Source organism: Manis javanica, chromosome 3, assembly GCF_040802235.1.
Source record: "Manis javanica isolate MJ-LG chromosome 3, MJ_LKY, whole genome shotgun sequence".
Taxonomy (NCBI): domain Eukaryota; kingdom Metazoa; phylum Chordata; class Mammalia; order Pholidota; family Manidae; genus Manis; species Manis javanica.
This window is the reverse complement of record NC_133158.1, coordinates 166,599,236-166,612,563: the sequence shown is the minus strand read 5'-3', so window position 1 is coordinate 166,612,563 and position 13,328 is coordinate 166,599,236. Positions and strand designations below refer to the sequence as shown.

The window sequence follows — 13,328 nt, the reverse complement described above, 5'->3', positions numbered from 1 at the left end:
GATCGAAAAATCTTTTGCAAGTTGTCATCAGTATGATGGTCCCAAACTTGAAATATGATTGGAGTGGGAAAGAAGAATGATCACATTCTGCCAGTCTCTGGAGGTGAACACAGAGATGACCGTCATGCCTTTTTGTCACAGGCATCACTATCCTAAACTTACTTGAAAGTTTCTGGAGGAAGACTCAGGGTAACATGTCTAAGGAATCCGTTGATATATTTTAAGGTAGAATTGGCATTCTGAAATATTCCAACAGACTGGAGATGATGGGCCAAATGAACACGACTAAATTTAACCACAATAAATGGGTGAAGTTCTGAGTTTCAGTTAAAAAATTCAGCTTTGGAAGTTTGGCCAAGGAAGAAGAACAAAGAACTCTATGCTGTGCACACACAAATGTTCGTATATTACAAATAAAACCTATTATCAAGCATTTACTATTTGCTGGGTACTTGCTGAGTGCTCATATGCTGTCATTTAGTCCTTCCAATAATATACCCAGCAGGTGTGCATTATTCACTCCATTTTATAGATAAGGAGACTGAGGCTTAGGAGTTCAAATACTTCCTAAGGCCAGGCTGTTGGTAAGCAGGCCCTAGCATCTGCTGTCTGAGAATTATGGTTTAGTAAGGCCTGTAGAACCGGAAGTCTGGAAACTCGTTTTGGACACACCTTGAGATCTTAGGCAAGTCTTTTGACTTCTCCACACCTCAGTTTTCTCATTTCTATACTGAGAGGCTTGGACTAAATCTGAAGTTCCTTCTGTCTATAAAGTTCTCCTTGCAGGGGAATAGCTGAAGGAATTTGAGATGTTGAGCTCAGGAAAGGACTAGGCAAAGTAAACCTTCAAAGAGCTGTTGTGTGGCAGAGGCCATGGTGAGGGCCCCTTGATCGCTGGGCCCCTTGATTGCTCGCCTCCTGTGAGAACTGCTCCTCTGTGGAGGAAATTCCCGCGCTGGGTGGAGCGGTCCCCACCCCTGATCTGAAGAATCTCTAGAATCCATTTATGGCAAATTAAGAATGAGTTAGAGTGCCTGCTCCACTGAGAAGTGCACTCTCTTTGCGTTTTGTTATCTAAGACACCTGATGTCTGTTTATTTTGAAGCAATGCTTCCTCATCCACCCACTTTGAGAGAGATTTGGGGGACTGAATTCCAACTACTTGGAACACTAGAGCAGTTCTTTGTGTGAACCTAGCACCATCTTGTGGACATGGCACTGTGGACCAGGAGCGGGCTGTGGTCGTCAAATGTAAGGGAACCTCAGAATGCAACCCTGAGGGAGCTGCCAGGGAGAGGCTCTAAGGGGTCATGTTTTTAAGAGTCACTGCTTCATCTTGGAGCTAGGAACTGCCTTGGGGAATTTACCTTTATGACTCTAACCCTATCATTAAGCCCGTGTCACCAAGAAGAGCAGTGGGGCAGGCTCAGTGACACAGTCAGCCAGACCTTCCTGGGAGTTGCGGTACAGTTCCCAGGCTTCTCTTCCCTAGGGAGGGCATCAGTACAGAGGCTCCTTGGGAGGGAGCCCAAAGCCCCTTCTCCATGACCTCTCTCCTCCTGTGTCCTGCCTCCGTTCCCACCTCTCCTGGTCCAGAACACCCTTTTGCCCTGCCTCCTGGCCTCCTTGCTGGCAGTGATTGCCAGTGAGAGTATAACTTGCCTTATCGTGCTTAAAGGGCCCCTTCCCACTGAAGTGAGGATGAAGTCATGAAGAGAGCAGAGCACTTGCCTTCTCCAATCCTCTCCAAGCACTGGTGAGGCTGGCCAGCGTGGTGGTTCTGCTGTTTCCGTGTGTGAAGAAACTGGGTTATAATCTAACCTGGGCTGTGGTGATGGTCTGAGGTCAGTCTTGCTCATTGCCTTTACCCAGACTGGAAAGAGCAACCTGTGGCCCCATAGAAGCCAATCAAGCTCTCTCTGGATATTCAGAACCCCACCTCTTCTCTGCTTATTCTTCACAGTAGAGCTGCAGGTGATAGCTTTAATGAACATGTGGGGTTCCCCAAAACAATGGAGTCACTAATTTTGTATCTTTTAATACACAGTTATTGGCTATATGTATCATAATAAAAATGCATAATTGTGATGCATATATCTATTCGTTAAAAGTATGTTTGTTCTTTCAATTACATTTGCATATCTGTTTAAACATATTCTCCAAATACCTTAATATAGGAACTCTTACTCTATTACCCACAGTCCCTTATTTTCCTAAATATTTATTTTTGCACTTAACCTTCAATGAATACATTTTAGCTAACTTCCTTTCTTTTGGGATCAGCCTGGTTCCTGACTGTCCAGCCTGTCAAAACTGGTCTGGCTCAGGCTCACAGGAAGCCCTTGAAACCTAAGACTCTTCGCCACTCATCTCTTCACTTCAGCTTCAGGGAGATCCCACTTAGAAAATGATCCCTGCTTTCAACCAACAAGCATTAAATTGGTTTCTGTTATCATAAAGAGATAGGCTAAAGAAAAGAGTTGTAGGTATTATTTTGTTTTCTGGAATTTTCATGGAAAATTAGGGTGAAAAAGAGCAATACTTTATTTGTATTCTCTCATCTAAGCCTTTGATAAGTTGTGCTATTACATCCATATTATAGACTTAAGAAAAAACAGGTCTACAAATGTTAATTAACTTGTCCAGTTCACAGCTAGTAAAACAGTAGCAGAACTGGAATTTGAACCCAGAAATGTATAAGCAGAGGCCCTGCTCTACCCTCTGAGGATAAAGATAACTAACAATACAGGGGGAGGACCGCCTAGGGGAACAGGGAGAGGAAAACTTGAGACTGTTGACGACCTCCAACAGCTGTCAAAAATTTTAATCAGTGACTTCATGGAAGCTTGAACTAAAATCCAAAATAAGCACATAAATGTGCTAACCCCAAACTGAACCCAAATTTTAAATATTTTCTTTGCTGAGCAAACCACAACCTGATGAATCCATTCAACTGAGACAAAACTAAAAACAATCTAAAATCAAAAACCAAAACATCAAAATAGCCTGTAAAACAAATCACAACCAAACTGACATGTTACTAGGTTCCTAGTTTAAGTAAGAGAGGAGGTTCCAACATTTTGTCTTCCAAAAGCCCCCTGGTGTGAGGGAAAGGAGCATGTGTGGTCTGCTGGGAGTCTGAATGGCAAGGAGAGGTGACGCGAAGCAGAGCACAGTGGAAGCTTTTTTATGAAGGTAAAGGAATGTCACAGTCTGAAACAGGCACATAACTCAGTAAAGGGAAGGTACCCCAGCTTTGTTTTATATAGAAAAATTTGAGTGATCCTCTGAATAAGAGGGCAAGGAAATGTATTGATGATGTAAGTATTTGACTTAAACACATTATTTTTGTCTCCTTCCTATCAGGCTTTCTACCAAAATTGCTAATAAAGCCAACATGAATTTTTATTTAAATTCTTAATGCCTTTTCCCACATGCTTAGGAAAAATATTAACTGAGATGATATTTGTAGCTTAAACGCCCACATAGGAGCTAAGGCTCAGATGTAACTGCTCTGCATTAAGGAGGAATGATTAGTTCATGAACCTCTCTGGGGTATTAATCACTGTGAGGGGTGATAGGGGAGTTCTGGTCATACAGTAAAATAGAATATTCGTCCCTGATATTGAGGAATTTCACATCCCCCATATTTTGAGTGTGGGGCCAAGGCTTGGTAATACCTCATCCCACTGAAATTTGTGACTAATAATAATTAACCAGTAATAGTAATACTAGTAATAGCTAATGTATATTAAGCTTGATTTTGCACCAGACTCTACATGAAGGATTTTAGAGGCATTACCATTTACTCCTTATTTTAGCCCTGGTAGATTCAGAAGCTGAGGTGTAAAGAGTTTAAGGAACTTGCCAAGAGTCACAGCCAGCACATGAAGAGCAAGGTCCACCTGACACCAAAGTTGAGGCTCTTAGTCACTGTACCAGACTGGACATCTTCTACCTTATGCTGACTTACCCTTAGAGAGAGCCCTGTTTCACAAATGGACTAATATGCTGCTTTGGCACCTCTCAGTTCTCCAAGTCCAGTAGATTTAATCCCCACTATGCCCTTTTATGCCCACTTCTTCTTGTAGCCCCTGAGTTATACTCAACTGTGAGTGGTAGGCATTTGATAAATATTACCTTGAAATGGAAGTGGATCAAAATCAAAGTGATTATATATATATGTACGTATATCACTTTGAAGATTATGTCTTTTTAAGAAAACAAAAGAAGAATGTTATTTAAAATCCTGAATTTCCCTTAGGTGTTCACCCCAGGGTCTCCTGTTGGTCTGTATGGCATATTAAGGAAATGGCCACCCCTTCTGGTAGGGGGATGCAACCCTTAGCAAGGTACATAGCTGGTGAGCGGAGCCTGGGCTGGCTCTCAGCCTCCCCTTCCCCCACAGCATGCCACAGAGCACCAGCTGGCCCTTGCGTGTGGCAGCCCAGCCCAAGTGCAGCCTACAGTTTGCTAGAGACTCACATATTGGTACATAGGCTGGGGTCATGGGATATGAGCCTTTGATACCAAGAAAGGTATGGAAAAGCTGAGTTCTTTGTTTGTTTGTGCTCCTGAACCTGAAATGGAGAGCTCTGCCACTCAGTAGCAAAAATGATTTTGGTCAGTTACTCAGTCTTTTGAGTTTCAGTTTTCTCATTTATAAAATAAGGTTGCTGCGAGGCTTCACAGGATGGTGTATATGGGATGTGTGAAATGATACTGGGCACGTGGATGTGTTTGTTAGGTGTTAGGGGTACCACCCGTGGCTGGCATATATAGGTGAACGTCCTCCTGCCAAATGAGTAAATCACTTTGGGAACATTGATGCATTTGTGATGGGATGTCAATGTCACCCTAAAGCAGTCCTCAGGAAGGCTGCCCAGGGGGGTCGCTGGCACAAGCAGGAGACACAGTATGGTGGAATTAATGGGCCAACCCATGTGCACAACATAACAGCAGGGTGCAAGAAGCAAGCCTGCCCAGACCTTGTTCCCCAAACTCTGATTCAGATTGAGTGGTATCACCCAGCTTGTATTCTGATGTTCCACAGGCGAGGCTGATGTGCAGCTCCGCCGAGAACCACCACCATAAGCTCGCGTTATGGGTGCCCTTGCTGTCTTGCCATTGCTTGCCTGGTGGGGGACGAGGCCTGGTGAATGTGCTTTTGCTGTTGTGGTCATTTAGCAGTGCTCTGGGCAGCACAGGCATCCACAGACCTGTGACCCACAAGCAGGCCATGGGCCCAGCTGGGATTGGCTCAGTCCAGATCGTTCTCCCGATGAGCTGCTCATGAGAGGAGGCTGAGCGAGGGAGAAGCCATTGGAAGGAACTGAAATGTGGTTTCAGGGAATGGAGACCTGTGGGAGTGCTTTAAGGAAGGACAGCATGCAGAAACAGAGTCCCTTACAAACACCAAACATCAAGGCCTTATACTGCATGCCCACAGTGACTACTTTAAATTTTTAGTGTTTAAAAAAAAGTTACTTTAAAAAAATGCACGCCAGAGATTGGATTAAAGATGGCGGCATGAGAGGTGAGACAGAGGCTTCCTCCTAAAACCGCATATAATACGAAAACATAATTAAGATGACTAATCCTGAAAGACCAACAGGAAAGAGGGCTGTGCCAAACTGCATATACCTGGAGAAAAGAATAAACCTCACAGAACAGGGTAACGTACCAAAGCCATGGCCCAGCAGGACCCAAGCCCTTCCCCGACCCCAGCTCACTGGCAGGAGGAAGAGAAACAGAGTGGGGAGGGAGTGGAGGCCTGGGACTGCTGAATACCTAACTCGGGAGATCTGCTCTGGGAGCACAAGCCTACATTTCATGGTGCTTTCATAGTACTCTTGTGATTAGGGGGTTGGAAAGCTAAGACAGGCAGTATCCCTGGAGAGACTGAGATTCCAGCTGCTTGTGGAAAGCAGGGATCCATATCTGGCTGCTCTGGGACAAAAGAAAGGCAGGCAGTCTGAGAGACTTCCTAACAGCAGGAGGGCTGCTAAAGAGGCAAACATTGCACAGAGCTTACTGCTCAGGAGAAAGGACATGTAGACAAAATTGTCCAGGTGCACTCTGCTCAGCAGGTTGGGAATTTTCTTGATCTTCAGGTGCTCCAACTCCCTGGATGGCTACACAGCTCAAAGGACTTCCTCCATGATACACAGCCTACTGTGCCTTTCTCCTGGCCAGCCCACCTGGCTCACAAACTGCAAACCCTACCCTGGTGTTAGGTCAGCCAGAGGGAAGCCCCATCTACAGCAACTACAAACACAAAGCATACAGGCTTATACCTGTGTGACCAGCCCACTGGTTCAGGCAGTGGAGACAGGCATAGCAGCCAGGAAGCAGGAAACAGCTCTTTCCTCCCCCCAGGCACCATACGGCTCCCCTAAGACCCCTGACATAGCTTCAGGGGCTGAGCAGCCCCAGAGAATAGAGCTTCTGAGCACTAGAGGGCACCATATACAAATATGAAATGCCGAAGGAACCTGGTTCAAAGTAAAATTAAGAATACAACACCTGAGAAATATTCAAATGAAATCAACCTCATGAATCTTCCTGAAAGGGATTTCAAAATAAAAATCATTAACATGCTCATGGAGGTACAGAAAAATATTCAAGAACTCAAGAATAAATTCTGGTTGGAGATCCAATCGTTGAAGAACACAATGGAGGGTATTAAAAGCAGATTAGATTCAGTGGAGGAGATGATAAATGAAATAGAAACTAGAGAAGAGGAATACAAAGAAGCTGAGGCAAAGGGAGAAAAAAGGATCTCTAAGAATGAAATAATATTGAGAGAACTGTGTGACCAATCCAAGTGGAACAATATTCACATTATAAGGGTACCAGAAGAAGAAGAGAGAGAAAAAGTGATAGAAAGTGTCTTTGAGAAGGTACTTGTTGAAAACTTCCTCAGTCTGGGGAAGGAGATAGTCTCTCGGGCCATAGAGATGCACAGATCTCTCAAAAAAGACAATGCCAAGACATATAGTAATTAAAATAGCAAAGATCAAGGATAAGGACAGACTATTAAAAGCAGCCAGAGAGGGAGAAATAAGATCACATACAAAGGAAACCCCTCAGGCTATCATCAGACTTCTCACCAGAAACCTTACAGGCCAGAAGAGAATGCTATGATGTATTTAATGCAATGAAGCAGAAGGGCCTGAAATCAAGATTACTTTATATGGCAAGATTATCATTTAAATTTGAAGGAGGAATTAAACAATTTCCAGATAAGCAAAAGCTGAGAGAATTTACCTCCCACAAACCATCTCTACAGTCAGTTTTGGAGGGACTGCTATAGATGGAAGTATTCCTAAGGTTTAATAGCTGTCACCAGAGGTAATAAAATCACAGTAAAGAAAGTAGAACAGTTAATTACTAAACAAATGCAAAATTAAGTCAGCTATCCCCAAATTCAATCAAGGGATAGATAAAGAGTACAGAATATGATACCTAACATATAAAGAATGGAGGAGGTTGAAAAAGAAGGGGAAAAAAAGAACTTTTAGTTTGTGCTTGTAATAGCATATTAAGTGAGTTAACTTAGACTCTTAGATAGTAAGGAAGTTAACCTTGAACCTTTGGTAACCATGAGTCTAAAGCCTGCAATGGCAATAAGTACATACCTGTTGATAATCACCCTAAATGTAAATGGACTGAATGCACCAATCAAAAGACAGAGTGACTGAATGGATAAAAATATAAGACCCATCTATATGCTGCCTACAAGAGACTCACGTTAAACCCAAAGACACACACAGACTGAAAGTGAAGGGATGGAAAAAGATTTTCATACAATAGGGAGAGAAAAGCAGGAGTTGCAGTACTTGTGTCAGACAAAATAGACTTCAAAACAAAGAAAGTCACAAGAGACAAAGAAGGACATTACATTATGATTAAGGGGTCAATCCAACAAGATATAACCATTATAAATATCTACACGCCCAACACAGGAGCACCTACATATGTGAAACAAATACTAACAGAATTAAAAGGGGAAATAGAATGCAATGCATTCATTCTAGGAGACTTCAACACACCACTCACTCCAAAGGACAGATTGACCAGACAGAAAATAAGTAAGGACACAGAGGCACTGAACAACACATTCGAACAGGTGGATCTAACAGACATCTACAGAACTCTACACCCAAAAGCAGCAGAATACACATTCTTCCCAAGTGCACATGTAACATTTTCAAGAATAGATCATATACCTGGCCACAGAAAAAGCCTCAGTAAATTCAAAAAGATTGAAATTGTACCAACCAGTTCCTCAGATCGCAAAGGTATGAAACTAGAAATAAATTACACAAAGAAAATGAAAAATCCCACAAACACATGGAGGCTTCAAAACATGCTCCAACCAATGGATCAATGACCAAATAAAACCAGAGATCAAGCAGTATATGGAGACAAATGACAACAATAATTCAACACTGCAAAATCTGTGGGACGCAGCAAAGAGAACACTGTGCTAAGAGAAAAGTATGTTGCAATACAGGCCTACCTCAGGAAAGAAGAACAATCCCATATGAACAGTCTCAACTCACAATTAATGAAACTAGAACAAGAAGAACAAATGAGGCCCAAAGTCAGTAGAAGGAGGGACATAACTAAGATTAGAGCAGAAATAAATAAACCAAGAAGAATAAAACAATAAAAAGAATTGATGAAAGCAAGAGCTGGTTCTTCAGGAAAATAAACAAAATAGATAAACCCCTACCCAGACTTATCAAGAAAAAAAGAGAGTCTACACACATAAACAGAATCAGAAATGAGAAAGGAAAAATAACTAAGGATACCACAGAAATACAAAGAATATTAGAGAATACTGTGAAAAATTATATGCTAACAAACTGGATAACCTAGAAGAAATGGACAACTTTCTAGAAAAATACAACCTTCCAAGGCTGACCCAAAAAGAAACAGAAAATCTGAACAGACCAATTACCAGCAATGAAATTGAATTGGTAATCAAAAAACTACCTAAGAACAAAACCCCTGGATCAGATGGCTTTACCGCAGAATTTTATCAAACATTTAATGAAGACATTTAATGAAGACATAATACCAATCCTCAAAGTTTTCCAAAGAGTAGAAGAAGAGGGAATACTCCCAAACTCATTCGAGGCAAGCATCACTCTAATACCAAAACCAGACAAAGACACCACAAAAAAAGAAAATTACAGACCAATATCCCTGATGAACATAGATGCAAAAATACTCAACAAAATATTAGCAAACTGAATTCAAAAATACATCAAAAAGATCATGGTCAAGTAGGATTTATTTCAGGGATGCAAGGATGGTACAATATTCGAAAATCCATCAACATCATCCACCACATCAACAAAAAGAAGGACAAAAACCACATGATCATCTTCATAGATGCTGAAAAAGCATTTGACAAACTTCAATGTCCATCATGATAAAAACTCTCAACAAAACAGGTATAGAGGGCAAGTACCTCAACATAATAAAGGCCAATATGACAAACCCACAGCCAACATTATACTTAACAGCAAGAAGCTGAAAGCTTTTCCTTTAGGATCGGGAACAAGACAAGGATGCCCACTCTCCCCACTTCTATTCAACATAGTAGTGAAGGTCCTAGCCACAGCAATCAGAAACACAAAGAAATAAAAGGCATCCAGAATGGTAAGGAAGAAGTTAAACTGCCCCTGTTTGCAGATGACATGATATTGTACATAAAAAAAACCCTAAAGAATCCACTCCTAAACTACTAAATCTAATATCTGAATTCAGCAAAGTTGCAGGATACAAAATTAATACACAGAAATCTGTTGCTCTCCTATACACTAACGATGAACTAGCAGAAAAAGAAATCAGGAAAACAATGCCATTCACATTTGCAACAAAAATAATAAAATACCTTGGAATAAACCTAACCAAGGAAGTAAAAGACCTATACTCTGAAAACTACAAGACACTCATGAGAGAAATCAAAGATACCAATAAATGAAAACACATCCTGTGCTCATGGTTAGGAAGAACTAATATTGTCAAAATGGCCATCCTGCCTAAAGCAATCTGCAGATTCAGTGCAATTCCTATCAAAATACCAACAGCATTCTTCAATGAACTAGAGAAAATCATTCTAAAATTCATATGGAACCACAAAAGACTTCGAATACCCAAAGCAATCCTGAGAAGGAAGAATAAAGCTGGGGGGATTATGCTCCCCAACTTCAAGCTCTACTACAAAGACACAGTAATCAAGACAATTTGGTACTGGCACAAGAACAGAACCATAGACCAATGGAACAGACTAGAGAGCCCTGATATAAACCCAAGCATGTATGCTCAATTAATATATGATAAAGAAGCCATGGATATACAATGGTGAAATGACAGCCTCTTCAACAACTGGTGTTGGCAAAACTGGACAGGAACATGTAAGAGAATGAAACTGGATTATTGTTTAACCCCATACACAAAAGTAAACTTGAAATGGATCAAAGACCTGAATGTAAGTCATGAAACCATAAAACTCTTAGAAGACAACATAGGCAAAAATTTCCTGAATATAAGCATGAGCAACTTCTTCCTGAATCCATCTCTTCGAGCAAGGGAAACAAAAGCAAAAATGAACTCATGGGACTACATCAAACTAAAAAGTTTCTGTACGGCAAAGGATACCATCAACAGAACAAAAAGACATCCTACAGTATTGGAGAATATATTTGTAAATGACATATCTGATAAGGGGATAACATCCAAAATACATAAAGAACTCACATGCCTCAACACCCAAAAAACAAATAATCTGATTAAAAAATGGGCAGAGGATATGAAGAGACAATTCTCCAAAGAAGAAATTCAGGTGGCCAACAAACACATAAAAAGATGCTCCACATCACTTATCATCAGGGAAATGCAAATTAAAACCACAATGAGATATCACCTCACACCAGTAAGGATGGCCAGCATCGAAATGACTAAGAACAACAAATGCTGGCAAGGATGCGAAGAAAGGGGAACTCTCCTACACTGCTGGTGGGAATGAAAGCTAGTTCAACCATTGTGGAGGTTCCTCAAAAAAACAAAAATGGAAATACTATTTGACCCGGGAATCTCACTCCTTGGAATTTACCCAAAGAATACAACTTCTCAGACTCAAAAAGACATATGCATCCCAATGTTTATTGCAGCACTATTTACAATAGCCAAGATATGGAAGCAACCTAAGTGTCCATCAGTAGAGGTATGGATAAAGAAGATGTGGTACATATACACAATGGAATACTATTCAGCCATAAGAAAGAAACAAATCCTACCATTTGCAACAACATGGATGGAGCTGGAGGATATTATCCTCAGTGAAATAAGCCAGGTGGAGAAAGAAAAGTGCCAAATGATTTCCCTCATTTGTGGAGTAAAACAACGAAGCAAAACTGAAGGAACAAAATCGCAGCAGACTCACAGACTCTAAGAAGTGACTAGGGGTTACCAAAGGGGAGGTGTGGGAGGGCAGGTGGGGAGGGAGGGAGGGAGAAGGGGTATTATGTTTAGTCCACATATTGTGGGTCACGGGGAAAACAATGTAGCACAGAGAAGGCAAATAGTGAATCTGTGGCATCTTACTACACTGATGAACAGTGACCGCATTGGGGTATGGGTGGGGACTTGATAATGTAGGTAAATGTAGTAACCACATTGTTTTTTCATGTGAAATCTTCATAAGCGTGTATATCAATAATACCTTAATAAAAAAAATTTTTAATTGCACGCCAATTCAGTCCAAGCACTCAGGAGACACAGGCCAAATCACTGGAGTTTAAACTGTTAACAGAATTCATCCAAGTAAATGTTAAAGATTTTACTGACTTTATTCAGTGTTCAATAAATCGGGCAGTATCCAATTGAGCAGACAGAAAAAAGCTCTGGAAAGCTATCCAAGGCAAGAGACTCTATAGGCAGCGGAGAGCAGAACACAGAAGTTAGACAAAAAGGCAGGTTGGTTATTGCAAGGTTACTTCCTTTATAGGAAATGTTAGGGGCTTATATTAGGTAGAATTACCTACCTAATGCTGATCAGCTGATTCCTGACTAATTGGTTTAAGATTGCATTTTTGGGAGAGACAAAATTGTAAACAAGTTAAGTTTCAGTTTGGTGACACAAAGCTTAGCATAAATAAGCGTCTCCATTTTGGGCCTGTTGTCTTTAGCGGGAAAAAACATCAGTAGATCTTGAAGTATCACTCTTTTCCTTCCTTTGAGCCAAAGCAGTAATTTCTCAGTGTTTCAAAGCTGTGTTCCAATGTTCTAACTTGTTCGAACAGTGACAACTTTGTGGGCAGTGGCCAACCTGTCTTGTCGTTTCCAGCTCAGTGTTAGGCCAGCAGTGTTGATTTGATTTTGTGTATTTTGGGTTTGTTTTGTTTTTTTCCTTTTACCCTGTCAGACAGCTTTCTTGGCTTTTTCACAGTCAACAGATGTATTTATCCCTTTTAACATAGGTAACAAATAGCAGGGCAGTATCTCTGACCTAATGCTGGATCCAGAAAGCTTGGTAACAGGGCTGGTATGGTGGGCTCCAGAAGGCTTAGTGTTTGGGTGTTTCTTGTTTTTTGGCTTATTTAATAAAGGTTTATTAACACTTGTTATGTTCCCAGTGTAGTTCTGGGAGCTAGAGAAACTGTAGCGTAAATTGTCTTAGCCTCACAAAATTTTCACGCTTGTAGTAAAGGCACACATTTGTAAAATAATAATTACAATCATAATAAGTATTGTGAAAGAAAGGTATGCTGAGAGTACATAAGAGGTGAACCTGATTGAGGGGGAGGGGATCATTGGGTGAAGATCAGGGTTGGCTGCTGCCTGGGCTAGAAGGCCGCTCCAGGCTGTAGAAGCAGCATGTGCAAAGGCCCTGTGGTGGGATGATCCTAGTTCAAGGGACAGAACAAGGGCTGGTGTGGATTAGAGCAGCAGGCAGTAGGTTAGATCACATAGGACCTCATAAGCTTTGGTAAAGATACTGGCATTTGGATTTAGAGTTTTAATGAGCCTTGCTGACCATGTGTCAGCTCCCTGCCACATTGGCAGGGAGACCCTTCCCTCTGTCACAGAGAAGGCTTGCACCCAAAGTTGGCCCCACCCTGGAGATTTTCTTCCCCGAGTGGTCTCCTGAAACTTTATACCCACTAGTCTTATGCTGTACCCTGACTGACAGGTCGCTAGCAAAAGCCTCATGTTCCCTGAGCCCGCATCACCCTCAGGTCTGTAATGAGAGGATACATCTAAATACTTGTGGGGGTTGAGGAAGCAAATGAAAATTTATCTGTCTGATG

General features: G+C 41.4%; 1 protein-coding gene across 19 annotated transcripts in view; it reads left to right on the top strand.

Moving 5' to 3' along the window:
• Positions 1 to 13,328, top strand: part of ZBTB38 (zinc finger and BTB domain containing 38) — a 128,205-nt gene that overhangs the window by 93,881 nt on the left and 20,996 nt on the right. For 2 of the 19 annotated variants that reach the window (XR_005062527.2, XR_005062530.2), the window contains one exon: positions 2 to 1,672. The exons of 16 other annotated variants lie outside the window; for them this stretch is intronic. The gene's annotated coding sequence lies outside the window, so the exon portion shown is untranslated. One more of the 19 variants, XR_005062526.2, reaches the window with a different exon arrangement.